This window comes from Phoca vitulina, unplaced genomic scaffold, assembly GCF_004348235.1.
Source record: "Phoca vitulina isolate PV1807 unplaced genomic scaffold, GSC_HSeal_1.0 scaffold120, whole genome shotgun sequence".
NCBI classification, from domain to species: domain Eukaryota; kingdom Metazoa; phylum Chordata; class Mammalia; order Carnivora; family Phocidae; genus Phoca; species Phoca vitulina.
Window position 1 is genome coordinate 77,440 of NW_022589823.1, and position 16,044 is coordinate 93,483.

Sequence of the window (16,044 nt, forward strand, 5' to 3'; positions counted from 1 at the left end):
AAGTTTGTGCTCAGAGGTCCCAAGAAACAGGAGGCAGGCCACCGAGGGCCCCACAAGGAAGCACCAGGGTCCGTCAGGAGGCAGAGGCCGTGAGGGGAAAATGTGGGCAAGAGTTTTATTGTGGTTTCTATGGGAGGAACAGGTGAGGCAGGGTCTGCAGGCTTAAGTTTGGCTAGTTTGAACAATTTCAGCAGGCCCTAGGGCATAGGGGCTGTCCCTGGTTATCTGGTCCCTGGCCCTGGGGTGATTAGAGCAGGGGGATGGTGGCCCAGAGTGAGAGCCCCACAGAGGAGGTGGGGGGGGGATTGGTTGGTTTGCTCCTGGGGTGAGTTGTTTATCCTATCTGGAACTGGCTAACTCTAGGGGGACAGTCCCTCTAGGGTCAGCAAGGCCCAGATGTCAAAGCATAAGAACATAGAAAACTAAAAATGTGGTTAACAAAGTGTAGACTATTTCTGGACCACCCTGTTCCTTTTGATCAATCTGTCTTTATTGCTGTAGCTTTATAATAAATCTTGAAATAAGGCAGTATAAGTTCTCCCACTTTGTTCCCTTTCTCAAAGTTGTTTAGGCTGTTTTATTTCTCTCATATTTCCATACACATTTTAGAATCCACGTAGCCTGTTCTGATTTTGATTGAGATTGCACTGAATTGATAGATCACCTTGATGCGATTGACATCTTGTTGAATAGAAGCTCAGAGGGGACATCATCCTTAGCTTTGTTCCTGATCTTGAGGGTATACGCACCTCTCTCACCGTAATGTCTGATGTTAGCTGTGTATTCTAGCTGGAGCTCCTTTGTCAGGCCCGGAAAATGCTCTTAACAGTGTGGGTTTGCAGAGAAGTTTTCATGAGTGATGATTGAATTTTGTCAGATGCTTTTTCTGCGTGTGTGGGGACAACTGTACAGCTCCCTCGGGAGTCCGTCTGGGCGGCCGCCGTGCGACTTGGTTGTACGGATTCCAGCAAAATCCTAAACCAGTTGCATTCCTGGGTTGGAATCCGCTTTGTCATAACGTATTTTTTTTATATTACATGGTTTGATATGCTAAAATTTAAGAATTTTTGCAACTATATTTATGAGGAATATTGGTGTGTTTACTTTTAGTGTATTTTTCTGGTTTTGATATCAAGTTAATATACTTGCCTCATTGAGTTGGGAAGTGTTCTCTTATATTAAATTTTCAGGATGAGTTAGTAAGGAATTTGTCTTATTTTTTCCTTGAATATTTGGTAGAATTCACCACTGAAGCCATCTTTTTTTGGTAGGAAGGTTTTTAACTTGAGTTCAATTTCTTGAATACATACAAGGTTATCTATAACCTTCTTGAGTGAGTTTGGATAGCTTGGTTCTTCTAAGCGTTTGTTCCCTCTATGTTATTAAATTTATTGCCATGAAATAGATCCTAACATTCCCTTATTACATTCTGTTTTATTTATTGATTGATTGGCACGAAATTCACGTAACATGCAATTAATCATTTTAAAGTGTGCAGTTCAGTGCATTCACAGTGTTGTGCAGTTACCACCCAGTTTCAGTCTTTTTCAAAACTTTTTCATCATCCCAGAGAAATGCTCCACACTGATTAAGTAATCACTTTCCATTTCCTCTTTCCCCATCCCCTGGACCACAAATCTGCTTTCTGTCTCTTTGGATTGACCTATTCTGGGTATTTCATATAAATGGAATCATATAGTGTATGACTGTTTGTGTCTGGCTTCTTTCATTTAGTGTCATGTTTTCAAGGTTCATCTGAGTTGTAGTGTGGATCAGTACTTCCTTTTTTTTAATGGCTGCAAAATATTCCATTGTATGGATATATTACAGTTTATCAATTCATCCATTGATGGACTCTTGGGTTGTTTCCATATTTTGGCTATTGTAGAATAATGAGGCTATGAACAAGTATCTGTTTGACTCCCTGATTTCAGTCCTTTTGGATGTGTAACTTAATGTGAAATTGCTGAGTCGTGGTAATTCTGTTACCTTTCTGAGGAATTGGCAAACTCTTCCATAGATGCTGCACAGCTTTACACTCACACCAGTGATGTGTCAAGGTGCCTGTTTCTCCATGTCCTCACCAACACGTTTTTTTTTTTTTTTTTTTTAAAGATTTTATTTATTTGACACAGAGAGAGACAGCGAGAGAGGGAACACAAGCACGGGGAGTAGGAGAGGGAGAGGCAGGCTTCCCGCTGAGCAGGGAGCCTGATGTGGGACTTGATCCCAGGACCCTGGGACCATGACCTGAGCTGAAGGCAGACGCTTAATGACTGAGCCACCCAGGCATCCCAACACATGTTCTTTTCTACTGCTTCAATTATAGCCATCCTAGTAGGTGTGAAATGGTTCCACATGGTAGTTTCGACTTAACTATCTTTTTAGTGGCCTTCGTATCAGTAGTAGTATTCTATTTATCATTATTGAGACTGGTAATCTGTGTTTCCTCTCTTTTTTTCCTGGTGAGTATGGCTAGATGTTTATCAATATTATTGATCTCAAAGAACCAATTTTGGATTTCATTAATTTTGTGTATTGTTTTTCAGTTGAAGTATAGTTGACACAGTGTTACATTTGTTTCAGATATGCAACATAATGATTTAATAATTCTGTATTTTTTTTCTTAATTGCCTTTCAGCTCATTTATTTCTATTCTTAATTTTTTCTTCTGCTTACTTTGGACTTAATTTGCTCTCTCTTTTTCTTTCTAGTTTTATATAGTAGAAGCTTAGGCTATTGAGAACTTTCTTTTTTCCTAATCTAGGCATTTTAGTGCTATAAATTTTCCTCATGGTACTGCTTTTGCTGCATACCACACATTTTGATATGTTGTGTTTTAATTTTTACTCAGGTAAAAATGCTTTCTAGTTTCCACTCTGATTTCTTCTTTGACTCATGTGTTACTTATAAGTGTTCTATTTTTCTGTTATTGATTTCTGATCGAATTCCATGGTGGTCAGGGAACACACTACATCTGATTTCAATCTTTTAAGTTTATTAAGACTTTTAAAAATGGCTCAGAATATGGTCTTTGAAAATATTCCATGATCACTTAAAATAATGTGTATTGTTTTGTTATTGTGTAGAATGCTCTGTAAATGTCAATTAGGTCATGTTGGTTGATAGTGTTGTTTGAGTCTAAATATCCTTTATTGATCTTCTGTTTAGTTGTTTGACCCTTTATTATTATGTAATGCTCTTTACTTCTGATAGTATTCTTTGCTTTGCTCTGAGACCTACTTTTTCTGATGTTAATATAGACATTTCATCTTTCTTTTGATTAGGGCTAGCACAGTACATTTTTTCCAGTCTTTTTCTTTCAACCTACTTGTATATTTGTATTTAATCTTCTGGGTTTTTTAATCCACTCTTAAGATCTCTTCATTTTAATTAGGGTGTTTATACTATATTTAATGTGATTATTGATATGATTATGTTTAAACCTATCATTTTGCCATTGTTTTTTTATTTGTCCCAGTTGTTATTAGTCCTCTTTTTCTGCTTTATAATGGACTAAGTACTTTTTATTTTTATTTTTTTAAAGATTTTATTTATTTGTCACAGAGACAGAGAGAGAGAGCATGTGCACAAGCAGGGGGAGTGACAGGCAGAGGGAGAAGCAGGCTCCCTGCTGAGCAAGGAGCCCAATGTGGGACTCAATCCCAGGACCCTGGGATCATGACCTGAGCTGAAGGCAGACACTCAACTGACTGAGCCACGCAGGCATCCCGGACTGAGTACTTTTTATGATCAATTCTAGCACCTTTGCTAACTTATTAGTGATATCTCTTCAAGAGGTTGCTTGAGATTCATTGCATATATCCTTATCACCATCTGGTTTCAAGTAATATTATACTAATCCACTTAAGAGTATAAAACCTAACAGTATACTTCCATCTCACTTCTCTTGGCATTTACTTTTACATTTTATAAACCCCATCCTACATTGTTATTATTTTTGCTTTAAATACTGTTATCTTTTAAAACAATCTTAAAATTAAGAAAAAGGCTTGTATATTTATTCATGAATTTTGTTTCCGGTACTTTTCATTTCTTTTTGTAGATCTGGATTTCCTTTTGATATTGTTTTCCTCTTGTGTGATGGACTTAGTTTAATATTATTTGTAGTTAAAGTGTGTTGGTGATGATTTATTTTAGCTTTTGTTTGTTGGAAAAAGTCTTCATTTTGCATTTGTATTTGAAAGTTATTTTCATTATGTATGGTATTTCAGGTTGACAGTTTTATCCTTCATTACTTTAGAGATGTCATTCTACTGGTTTCTGGCTTGCATTGTTTCTGAGAACTCCTCTGTCCACCATGTCTTTGTCCCTCTGTACATAATGTTTCTTTTTTGTCTGGCTGTTTTTAAGATTTTCTCTTTAGGTAAGCTGATTATGATGTGCCTTGGTTTAATTTCCTTCACGATTTCTTCTGCTTGGGGATTGTTGACCTTCTTGGATTTATGGGTTCATAATTTTCATCAAATTTCAAACATTTTTTTGTCATTATTTTTGGAAATATGTTTTTTGTCCCATCCTGTCCTCCCCCTCTGGATCTTCAATTACATTATACTTACATAATTTGTGTGTGTGTGTGTGTGTGTGTGTGTGTATCCAATTATATTTCTGCTTTTTTTGTGTGGGGGGAGTCTTTCTTTACATTTCATTTGAGATAGTTTCTGTCTGCTCAGATTGTTTTGTTTGCACATTGACTAATCTTTCCTTTTGTAGTGTCTAATGTGATGTTAATCCCATCAAGTATATTTTCCATTTCAGATGTTTGACTTGGGCTTTTTAAAATTTTCATGTCTCTCCTTAGCATGTTGTGCTTTCCTCTATCTTCTTGAATATATACAGTGTCTTTATAATAGCTATTTTAAGGACCTTGTGTACTAATTATTTCCTTGTATTTTGTATTGATCAACTGTTCTCATTATGAGATATATTTTCATGCTTCTTTGCATGCCTGGTAATTTTTGAATGCGTGAAAGACATTGTATATTTTATGTTGTTGGGGTCTGTATTCTTTCAAATATTTTAAACTTTTTTGGAGGAATGCATTTAAGTTACTTGGAAAGTTGAGATCCCTGGGTGATGTGTTGTTGGACATTGTTATGCAGTACCTGGTTTAGTACATCAGCTCAGTCAGTGGTAATATGGCCCTGCTGCTGAGGCAGTGCTCTTCCAGATGCTCAGCCAGTGGCCCCATGTGACAAGGTTTCCTCATCTGGTTGTTGGAAGTGTGAACGATTCCTAGAGCTGTCGGAGCCACAGCTGCTGTTTATCCTGCTCTTTCTGTTGGCTCCTTCCTTGGCCTCAGATAGATTGCTCACCCACACATGCTGATATGTGTCTAGGTTAAGCCTCAAGTTAATTCACCCAGAGGTCTCTGGAGCATTTCTCTCTGCAGCTCTCTCCTTTTGGATACTCTACCCTGCTAATTCTAGCTGCTCTGCGTCCCTGAATTTCAATTATTTTCTCATCTCAGGACTCCCCTGGCTTTGCCTGGGTTCCTCCTTCCTGCACTGTAGCCAGAAAACTTCCCCCAAGCTGTAGGCTGGGCAGTCAGGATGCATCACATTTGTTTCCTTCCTTGGGGATCATGTCCTGTGTCTCAAAACCCTGTCTCATGTCTTTTGTCTGGGTTTTCATTGTCAATCTGGTCTGTCTGTCTTCTTCTGTCTCAGCTAGAAGTGGATGGACGTCCTCTGTTAGGGGTTTCTAATCTTCCTCCGGTCTTCAGTCATCACTGTATACAGGCCTTGGGCTGCCTGTAGGAGCCTTTGGTAGTGCCATTTACTTACACATTAAGTCTTTGCAAAGGCAGAGTGCCTTGTCCTGTCCAGGTAAAGCACTGTTCAGACTCGGAGCTGAGACCACATGGTGCCCTAGGGGTCCTACCTACCCACCCCCCCACCCCCACAGTCTTCTCCTTACCACTCCCCATGGGCCCAAGGGATTGAGAATCTATACTTTCCCAAACTTTCCCAACACTTTCAATCAGCTTTACGACTGTGGGTCAGGGTTTAGGGGAGTCTGGGGCTCTGAGCATGTATCCGTATCTTAAGTTCTGAACTCAGTTTAGAATCTAACCTCTTTTATGGAATTTTTTTTCCCCTGGAAAACTGCCTTTGACCTTCTAAATAACTGATTTATGAGTACATTCTTTTAATAAATTGCTTTGGTTTGATAAAATTTGGCATCTGAGGTGGTATATTATTCTTTGGGTTATTTTCTGTGTATGATTTCCAATTATAATTATTTTTTTAACCTATTTACAGGGCTATCTACAGAGAGAGATCTTCACATGGTTCCATGTAAGTAGTGCCTCTTATAATGCCTTTATAGAGGTTTAATTTAAATTCAGTGATTCTAAGTCAGTTGATTTTTAAAGTCTTGAAGCCATGTGTCTTGCTGCCTCTCCTTATGGCCTGGTTTCACATCACATGAGGGACCTTTCACAGGGCAGAGTGCACTAACAGTGTCAATGATTTGCATGATTTCTTTCTGACTTTTGTAGAACCAAGATTTAAAAAGAAGCCGTTTTCTCCTTTTCTGTTAAACATTTTTCTCCACCTTAACCTGACCAAACTGTCCAGCAGGGGGCCTGAGGGCCGGTGTCAGTGTAATTCCTTTTAAATGCACTGCTGGACACGTGCATTTGTCCCATGCTTCCGCAACGCACACCAGCCAGCAGCGACAGGTGTGTGCTGTGGCCGTGGTGGTGAGCCCAGGCTGTGGCCTTGACTCCAGTTTTGCAAAACCAACTTGAAATGATTCCTTTTAAATCCTTAAGATGTCTTTTTCTAAAGCTTATAAATGTTGTTTTCTAAAGGTTTTCAGCAGGAAACGCGATTTTCAGCCGTCTTGCGTGGAATCCTACTGTAGTCATGATAGCAGTTTGTTTGTGAAGTGCTTGATTAGTTCTGGCTTTGTTGATCGTGATGCTTCCCATCTGATCCCTTACTCTGTCCTCTCAGTGCCCTGGGAGGTAGCTACAGTTGTTCTGCCCCCTTTCCAAGGCTCAGCGACATGACATCACTGTGTCATCAGTGGTGAGACCAGGATTTGAGCCCAGGCCTCTGACCTCATGAGCCTGAGTCCCTTCACAATGGTAGGATAAGCAGGAGCTGCCTTGTTGGTAAGACATGGGCTCTGAATTCAGTGTCTGCCCTTCCTGGTGGTCTTGATGGCAGCCCCAAGTAGTCACCCCGGAGTCCTGCACTCAGCTGATCCTGGTCAGAGAGCACTAGCGCCACAGTCCCCCAAGCTTTGAGAGCCTGTAGCCTGCAGCAGGGGCCGTGACTTAATCAGCAGCCCCCTCGGGAGAGATGGTGGTGGTGGTGAGGAGTTGGGGAACACTAGATATCTAGGGCTGGAGGGGAACCGGAGTCCTGCCTGCTATTAGAAGACGAAAGTTCTTAATAACAAAGCAGAACAAAGGCCTTGTTTGTTCTTTCATTCATTTAGCAAATATTTACCAAGTGCCTGTGATGTGCCAGGCACTTTTCTGAAATCCCAGCTTCCTTTGGCTCATACCCATGTGGGGCTTACAAAACATAAATATACTAAGTAAACACATCACAGTGTGTCAGGTGGGCATGCTGGCCGTGGAGGAGGGAAAGGAGGATCGGGGTGTGGGAATGCTGCCTGCAGCTTGACCAGGCCCACCCTGACAGGGGTTATCCGAGCAGAGCTTTGCAGGAGGTGCAGCAGCGAACCCTGTGGGCGCTGGAGCACGAAGGGCTACAGGCCGAGGGGAGCCACGTGTCCGGCGTGCTCATGGAGCATCGGGGAGGCTGGTGTGGCTGGAGCAGTGTGAGTGAGGGGCAGGGGACAGGAGATGAGGTCAGAGAGCAACAGGGTGCACATCAGGGGCCTGAGGCCTGTTCTCACTCTGCAGGGCACGGGGGCGGAGTGTGGGAGCGGTGAGCCCGGTCATCTTTTTTCTCTCAGTGCTGGATTGTTAAACTAAAGCTGTTATACTACTTGCTTCTTAGAGGACATTCAAATCCCCACTGGCTTGGGACCAACTCTAATTGTGCAAATCCGGATCTAATTCTCACAGACATCCCGAGGGGAAGGCCTCTGGAATTCAGGCATATAAACAACGCCTTGTATGTACTGGGCCTCTTTCCCCCTTGGATTTGGTGTCGTCCAAGTTTCTCCTCCTGGCAAATGGGGAACCTGGCTGATAGTTCTGGAAATAAGCAAGCATGCTTGGGTGGGGGGGGCCGGCTCCGAGTGACACCCTGTCTTGTGTGCACAGCACCTCAGGCTCCCAGCGAGGAGAGGAGGCCCCGGGCTGCCGGGCTGAGAGGCTGGGACGAGCAGCGCAGGCTGGCTGCCAAGACCGTGATTCTGGAGGGTTGCAGCACAGATTCTGGGAATTCCCGGAGGCATGGTTAAGTCAAGGCAGTGAGCTTTTTAGAGGGCACCTGTGGCCTCTCCTGCAGGTGAGGAGGGAGCTGTTAGGAGCATTGGGCTGGTTGGAGCAGAATCGGCTGATTCCAATCCTAGCCAGTCCTGCAGTGCCTTCCTGTGGGCTTCCTGCCGAGCTGGAATGGAGCTCATCGGCAGAGGATGTTTCCCAGGGGAAGTGCAGCTTTGGAAGGACTCGGTTTTCCATTTGCACATCCCTGAGAACTTTCCACACTTCCTTAGAGTGAGGTGAAGGGCAGTCGTCTGGAGTAAAGCCGCTTCTGTGTGATGGCTGTGCTTTGACAGGGCCGGGAGCCCTGAAATCCCACTTAGTTTTGCAGAGGGGACAAGGCTCCCACAGCTACTCAGTAGCAGAGCCCACTCCCTGCGCGTCTCCGAACCGGGCCTTCGACCACACGAAGATCAGGACATTAAGAGACAATGCTAACAAGACTATTGAAATTTTTATTTACTTTGAGGTCTTTTATTTTCTGTAATATTGACTTGGTTATTTCATTTTTATAGGGTGTTTTTCTGCATTGCCTTAAGATAACAACTCACTGCAGAATTGGAAGATTTGGCAAATATGAAAAAGAACTTTAAATCTCACCTGTAATGAGTACAGCTAGGAGGACTGGGACTGCTCCATCAGGGCCCTCCTTCCCTGCTGTGTTCTTCTTGATGGTGACCCTGCTTCCTTCCTATCTCGGGTGGGTTGCCTGGGGGGCCACCCTACGGAGGGTCTCAGAGCCCACCCCAGTCCGGGCCATACCTCCCTAGTAGGTTTGCTTGGATCGGAGGCAGTTCTTGTACGCCTTTCTTCCTCAGATTCCTAATCTAATCAGACCTCAGTCTTAGCTGATGGCCGTGCCTCATAGTTCAAGGAGAAAAGAGGCGCTTCACTTTCCCATCCCCGATGCAGCTATCCTGCTGTGCTGCCCCCCGCTGGGTCTCCCTGCACCTGGGGCTGCACAGGGGCCTTGCTCCTGCCCCAGTGAGGCCCTCTCTCCTCTGCGTCTCAGTTCCTTCTCCCTGGCAGGCCACTTCTGTTGGCATCCAAGATAACTCGGTTAACTCCCATCTTAAAATTAAAAAAACTCCTGCCTTGATTTTCAGCCAAAATGGCAGATTGAATTCAGAGCGACCTCTGCTGCTTCTTAAGAACCCACTAAAATGACAGGTGAGATATTTTTAAGAGGAAGAGGCCACCAAGAGATGGAGAGGAGATGACGGGATTTTGGGAGTTCAGGAAGCAGATGGACAAACAGAGGGACATAGCAGATCTGAGAACAGAAAGTGGGGAGGCTTGCACACGCTTGTGCTGGGGGGCCTGGAACACAGATGGATTGCACTGCAGACAGACCCCCAAGTCTCAGGAATGACATTGCCATGTACCTCTGAAAATGAGGGGGGCAGTAACGATGGGGCTGAAATTGAAAGTTGGTGGAAAGCCTGTTTAGAAAGCAACCAGGTTCTCAGCCCTCCTCCCCCACCCAGCCTGACAAGCCCCTCCTGCCTCTGGCTGAAGCTCGGCTTCCTCTCCTGGAGGGTGAAGTAGGCGCCTGAGGACGGGTGGAGGGGGAGACTATTCTACAGGGAAGTGGGGCTGCACCCGAGTGGGTGACGGAGCAGCGTGAACCTGGCCTCTACCCTCTTGGCCCCCAGAATGCTAGGCACCTGAGATGGCTTTTGGATGCCCCTGAGTGGAGCAGCCATTCTGGCGGTGGAGCAAAAAACAAGCTCCTCGGCTGTTTCCTGCTGTGCTGGAGGGATTGGGGGGTGATTTTCCTTGGCGAGAGTTTGGAGGCAAATTAGCAGCGAGTACACAGAAAACTAAGCAACCAAAAGAGGCCCTCACTCACTTCAGGAAGCACACGCCTTGTACTAGAAGGGAGGCAGCGTGAGGGTGCACAAGGGCTCCAGAGCCTCTGGAGGAGGGCAGCACTTGGGCAGGGTGGAGGGAGCAGAGGGCTGGGGAGGGGGATTCTCACGTGTCCTAGTAGGAAGTTAGTGGAAGGTACCGAGGACCGGAATCATTGAACTCTGGAGATAAATACCAAAGAGGGGAAGATCGCCCGTGGGACAGAGGCACAGGGAGGGGAGAGGCACTGTTCACTGTAAGCTTTGTGGAGTTCTTTGACTTTTAAAACTATATACATTTATAATTTTGTTAAAAATTAAAATTAAAAGGTTATATAGCAAATATGGCTTTACCAAAAAAATTAGGAAAGCTACCCCCCCCCCCCCCCCCACACACACACACCGCCCTCCCAACCATCTCTGCTCCTGCCTGGGCCCAGCTCCGTTGCATGGCCATCTGGTCCTCCCCAGTGGGGCTTCATCTTCACCACTTGGCCAGCTTGTGAAGCCTCTGCTTCCCTGAATCTGGTAAAAAATCTTTCTCCTCGGGGAGCTTGAGCTCTGCAGCTAACGTAGAGTGATCCCTTCTTGTGATGTGTTCTTTCCCAGGCTCCCAACCCCTGCGCTGTCCTGGTCCCGCGTGTCTGTGGTGTGTCCTCTCCTCCCTCCTGGTCCCCCTGTGTGTGAGCCCTCTGTCATAACCCTTCCCCAGCGCTCAGAGAGGGCCCTGCTGATGGTGCTCCAGGCCGTGGGACCACCACACTGCTGCACACATTTGATCTCTTTTCTCCCAAACTTTGCCTCAGGAATGAAGATACATCTGGGCCCTGCTTTTAAACTGAATGGAATGCTGCAAAATGTTCCACGTTACCTAGTTTGAAAACATTATTTTTAAAAGTTTGTATGGTTTCCACTATATGGATGTGCAGTCGACCCTTGAACACATGGGGGTTAAGGTTGCTAACCTTCCTCCCACACAGTCGAAAATCCACGTATAACTTTTGACTCATCCTAAACTCAACCCACTGTTGACCAGAAGCCCTACTCATATATAAATAGTCGATTCACACATACTTGTATGTTATATACTGTGTTCTTACAATAAAATAAGCTAGAGAGATGAAAATGTTACGAAGAAATTCCTAAGAGAAAATACATTTACAGCACTGTATGGTATGTATCGAAAAAATTCATGTCTAAGTGGACCTGTGTCATTCAAACCTGTGTTGTTCAAGGAGGGAGTCAACTGTAGGTATTAGTTTCTTATGTCATCCCCTTTTTGTTTAATATATGTGGGTTTTCTTTGCGTCTGTCACTGATGTCAGTCATAGTGAGGTGAGCATCCTTGTGCATGAATCTGCTTTTCCTCTTCTTGAGGATTGTAGTATTTGTCCACGTAGGACCCCCAGGTCACAGGAGATGCACACTCTAAAAGAGGCATAATGTGTAATTGCCAGTTGCGCCCTGATGGCTGGACGCACCAGCACCGTGTCCCTGAGAACTGTGGAAGCTCAAGGTGTGCGGCTGCCCTTAGCTCTGCCTCTGCTTGCTTTGGCCTACCTTCTTCGGAAGCATTCCTGCCTTAGCGAAGGCGTCCTGCGGGGCTCCCCCCGCTGGGGCATCGGCCTTTCACTTGGGCCTGCGGACTGGGGGGCAGTCTTACATGTGGGTAGTGATGTCAGTTTTCTTTTCTGCTTTTACTTTTTGCATTGACTTGTGTAATCCACTTGGGACTTAATTTGATATATGTTATTAGGTGAATGTATAAGTTATTTCTTTCTTACAAGTATTGAAAATACTACTTATTGAGAAATGCTTCATTTTCCCAATGACTTGTGCTGCTACTTTTGTCCTGTAAATTGATCTTATATGAAAATATTGTATACATTAGTGTTTATTTTTGCATTCTCTAATCTGTTAGTTCTTGTGCTGGTACAACTGTTTTAATTATTCTAGTTTTATGGTATATTTATCTGATTACCCCATTATTAAAAAAAAATATTTTGGCTATTCTTGGCTACTCACTTTCTAGATGAACTTTAGGATGATTTTCAGGTTAAAAAAATGAATCATATTGGGATTTCTTTTCAGATAGATCAAAGCTATAATTTGAATTGAAAACAGCTGCTTTTTTACCACTATTCACTTTCTAATGTAGGAAGATACTCTATTTTCCCATTTGTTCTAAGCCTTCAGTTGTTGTCTGTAGCTTTCTTGCTGTAGGTTTTCTCTTCTGAACCCTTTTTCCAACTTATTTTTGTTATCTGGTTATGGTAATTGGGATTTTTCTCGTTACACTTCTCTAATATTTAATAGTGTACAGGATACTGTCAGTATTCATGTATTTGGACATGGCTATGTGTTAAAGTGCTTTTAGCTGTAATAGGTTTCTCTGCTGAATTTTTTGATTTCTTCCTGACTTGACCCGAATGCTTTCACCAGGAAGCATGCTTGCTGTGGCTGTCTGGTCAATGTTCTTCATCAGGTTACAGAAGTTCCCTTCTCTTGCTCTTCTATCAAGTTGTTTCTTACAATCAAAAGTGAAAGTTGCATTTTACTAAATGTGTTCATTGCTGCTATTAAGATAATCCCATGATTTTCTCCTTTCGTCTCTTACTGTAGAGAATTCCATTGATGAAATTCAAAGTGTTGATTCTTGGGATAAATCCTGGTAGATCATACTGATACTTGTTAATACTCTTCCAGTTGTAATACCCTCGCAGAATTTTATTTGGGCCAGAATAAGGGTTAGTGGTAGGGTTAGGTCTGGAGTTAAGGTTTATCCTGGGATTGGGGTTAGTGTGGGCCTGAGTTACCATAAAGGTCAGGAGTAGGGCTCACGCTAGGGCAACACTGCTCTAGAAGTTAACTTTTTTCTAATTTTTAATTTTTTGGGGTTTCGTGTAAATGATAGCCTGCCCCCATAACGGGACTTGAGAAACTTCCCCTATTTTTCTATCCTTTATTTAAATAACTAATTTTTCTATTTTCTATTTAGAAAAGCAAATATTATTGGTGTAATATTCAGTAGACAACTCTGTCACAGCCTCTAAGCCCAGAGCCTGTTTTGGAGCCAATACCAGTTCTCTCGTGTGTGTGCGTGGGTTTGTTCCTGAGGAAGCAGTCACTGCGGGCGCTCTCAGGCCCAGGGCGTGCGTGCACATGCCAGGTCCCCGTGGTCTCGGGCTTCTCTGGGTCTCTCACTGCCTTCTCTTTGTTTCTAAGGCTTGTTTCAGCGTTTCAGTCAGATTTGTCAAACTTGTCTTCATTTCTTATTTAGCTATTTTTAATTTTTTTTTTTTTTTTTAATTTATTTGACAGAGAGAAAGACAGCCAGAGAGGGAACACAAGCAGGGGGGGTGGAGAGGGAGAAGCAGGCTTCCGGTGGAGCAGGGAGCCTGATGCGGGGCTTGATCCCAGGACCCTGGGATCATGACCTGAGCCGAAGGCAGATGCTTAATGACTGAGCCACCCAGGCGCCCCTATTTTTAATTTTTTAATATCAGTTGTACTGATCATTTATAATTTTGTTTGCAATTTAATTTCTAAATTTAATGCATATTTTCTTTTTCTTTAGGGTTATTCCTTTTTCTTTAGGTTATCCTTTTTCTTTCTTTCTAGTTTCTTGAATGCTGCTTTCGTATATTTACCTTGTTTTCTAATGACTGCATCTCGGCTCTCAGATTTCTTTCTAGACACTTTGAACTCCACCCCACTGGTTTTGATGTGACCTGTAATCATTCAGATGCTTGTCATTTCCATGCTTCGTTCTAACATTCTGTAGGTGATTTCTCCCACTGTACTTCTGTTGTTAACTTTCTACTTTTAAACCTTCACACTCAGAGAGCGCGGCCTCCCTGAGTCAGCGAGGGTGGGCATGGGGGACAGGACCTGTGGTGACCAGAGCTTGGCCAGGCCTGGTGGTCGTGGGGCCAGGGCCTTACACAGAAGGACATGTTGCAAGTTACAGGGGTGTGGTGGGAGCACACAGAGAGGGTGGGAGAGTGACACCGAGGGCCATGGAGATGGAAACAGTGTGCAGTGAGAAGAGACTCTGGAGTTTGGGAGACACATTAACTTCTGTATTGGGCCATAGGGAGAGATGCCCCAGGGGCTTTTGGGATCCCCGCTCAGACTGAGGTGTGGGTGTGGGGCTGAGACATCCATGTGCTGGTGCGTGTGTCCTCGGGGCTGTGGCAGGGGAGATGAAGCTGGAGAGGTCAGGTTTGTCTCTCTGTGTAGTGGTCCCTGGTGGGTGGGCTGGGCTCCAGGCAGCCTCCTGCCCCACAGGTCATCCTGGCCCCGGGCTCCAGGCAGCCTGCCCTTCTGCATGGGGTGTGCCTCCTTCTGTTGTCAGGACCTCCAGCTGAAACAAGCGCACGTGTATCTGGTGTGTTCTCGAGGGAAGGAAAAAGGGCACAATGAAGGGCAGCAACCACACTTCCAGGGTTTGAAGGCCCAATCAGGCCGACTTGCATCACGGTACATGGGGCCTCTGTCTACCAGTAGTGCGGTGTGGTGGCCCCTGCTTCCGCGGAGGCTGGACCATGCAGTCCTCTCTTAGGCAGCCCTGTGCTCCATCACAGTTGTGGTCACACAGGAGGGAGCAGGGATTTGGGGGAGCAGCCAGCTGTCAGCCACCAGCAAGGATGAGGACCGAGTGAGAGCCTGGGGTCACCCGTACCGGAGCTGGGGGCCTCCTAGCAGAGGGGCTACTTGTTTAAAAGGTGCATGTGTAGCCCATGTGCTGTTTGGTCTAGGAGGGAGCTAGATTTGGGGGTGCTGCCCACACCCACAGAGAGAGCACTGCCCATAGGCCCACCCCCCACGCCAGGGTCCCAGTGCATGCAGGGTGGGGGCAGGGAGGGGCCCCATCTCATTGTGGAAACGTGTGCCTCAGGAACAGAGGAGAGGGACAGCACCGTGGAGGTGGTGGCTCTTTGGGGAAGGTTACTTTACATCGTTTTGGAGAGAGGTGAGTGATGGGCCAGTGCTCGTGGCTGTGGAGGCCGCCAGCCAGCCTTCCCTTCCTGCTTTTTATTTAAGGTGGGCATGGGATGCCTTGCTGGAGGGCTCTCAGGGAGAATCTGTGCCACAGTGATGCGTGAGCTGCCCTGCTGGGCCCGCAAAGACCTCAAGGCACCCGTTTCTCTGCTTGTGTCCTGCGCTTGGCTTTCCTTTCTGATTTGGTTGAGTGGTTTTTATTCTTTGCCTCCTTTTTCCTCTCATGGGGATGTTGGAGAGTGCTGTCCTCCCAGAGGTTCAGATGCATTGCAGCCTGGCAGGAAGGGGCCGATCGTTTTTCATGAGATGACTCATTCATTCCTCCCTCTCTGCTCGTTGCCAGGCTGTCTGGCGGCCCCGCATGCAGACAGTGATGGATCTGGAGCACTGTTATCGCTGGTCCGTGGCGACCAGGGATGGCGTGCGGGGGGGTGGAGGACAAGTCACCCTAGGTATACACTTAGACAAGGGCGAGCTAGCCTTTCCGGATGCTTCCTTTATAAACATACCTGCCATTCAGTACAGACATGGGGCCTTTACTGTTGTTCTTTAGCCAGGCTGGGTTAGGTGCACCCAGGTGTGGTGAGCTGTGCCCCACCTTCCGCTCTGGTTAAGGGCGGCCTGATGTTTCCTACCCTGGGGAACGTCACGCGTGGTCACAGGGGCCAAAGATGCTTCTACTTCTCTGCTTAAACACGTTCATTCTGCTGATTTCAAGCCTGTGTTTCTCCTTTCTCTGAAACTCCGGTGGTACTC

The 16,044-nt window shown here is 45.2% G+C and overlaps 1 protein-coding gene across 2 annotated transcripts in view; it reads left to right on the forward strand.

Moving 5' to 3' along the window:
* The window catches only part of PCBP3 (poly(rC) binding protein 3), a 264,553-nt gene that overhangs the window by 75,443 nt on the left and 173,066 nt on the right, over positions 1-16,044 (forward strand). For both annotated transcript variants that reach the window (XM_032398764.1, XM_032398767.1), the window contains exon 2: positions 6,285-6,320. The gene's annotated coding sequence lies outside the window, so the exon portion shown is untranslated. The remainder of the gene's footprint in view (positions 1-6,284; positions 6,321-16,044) is intronic.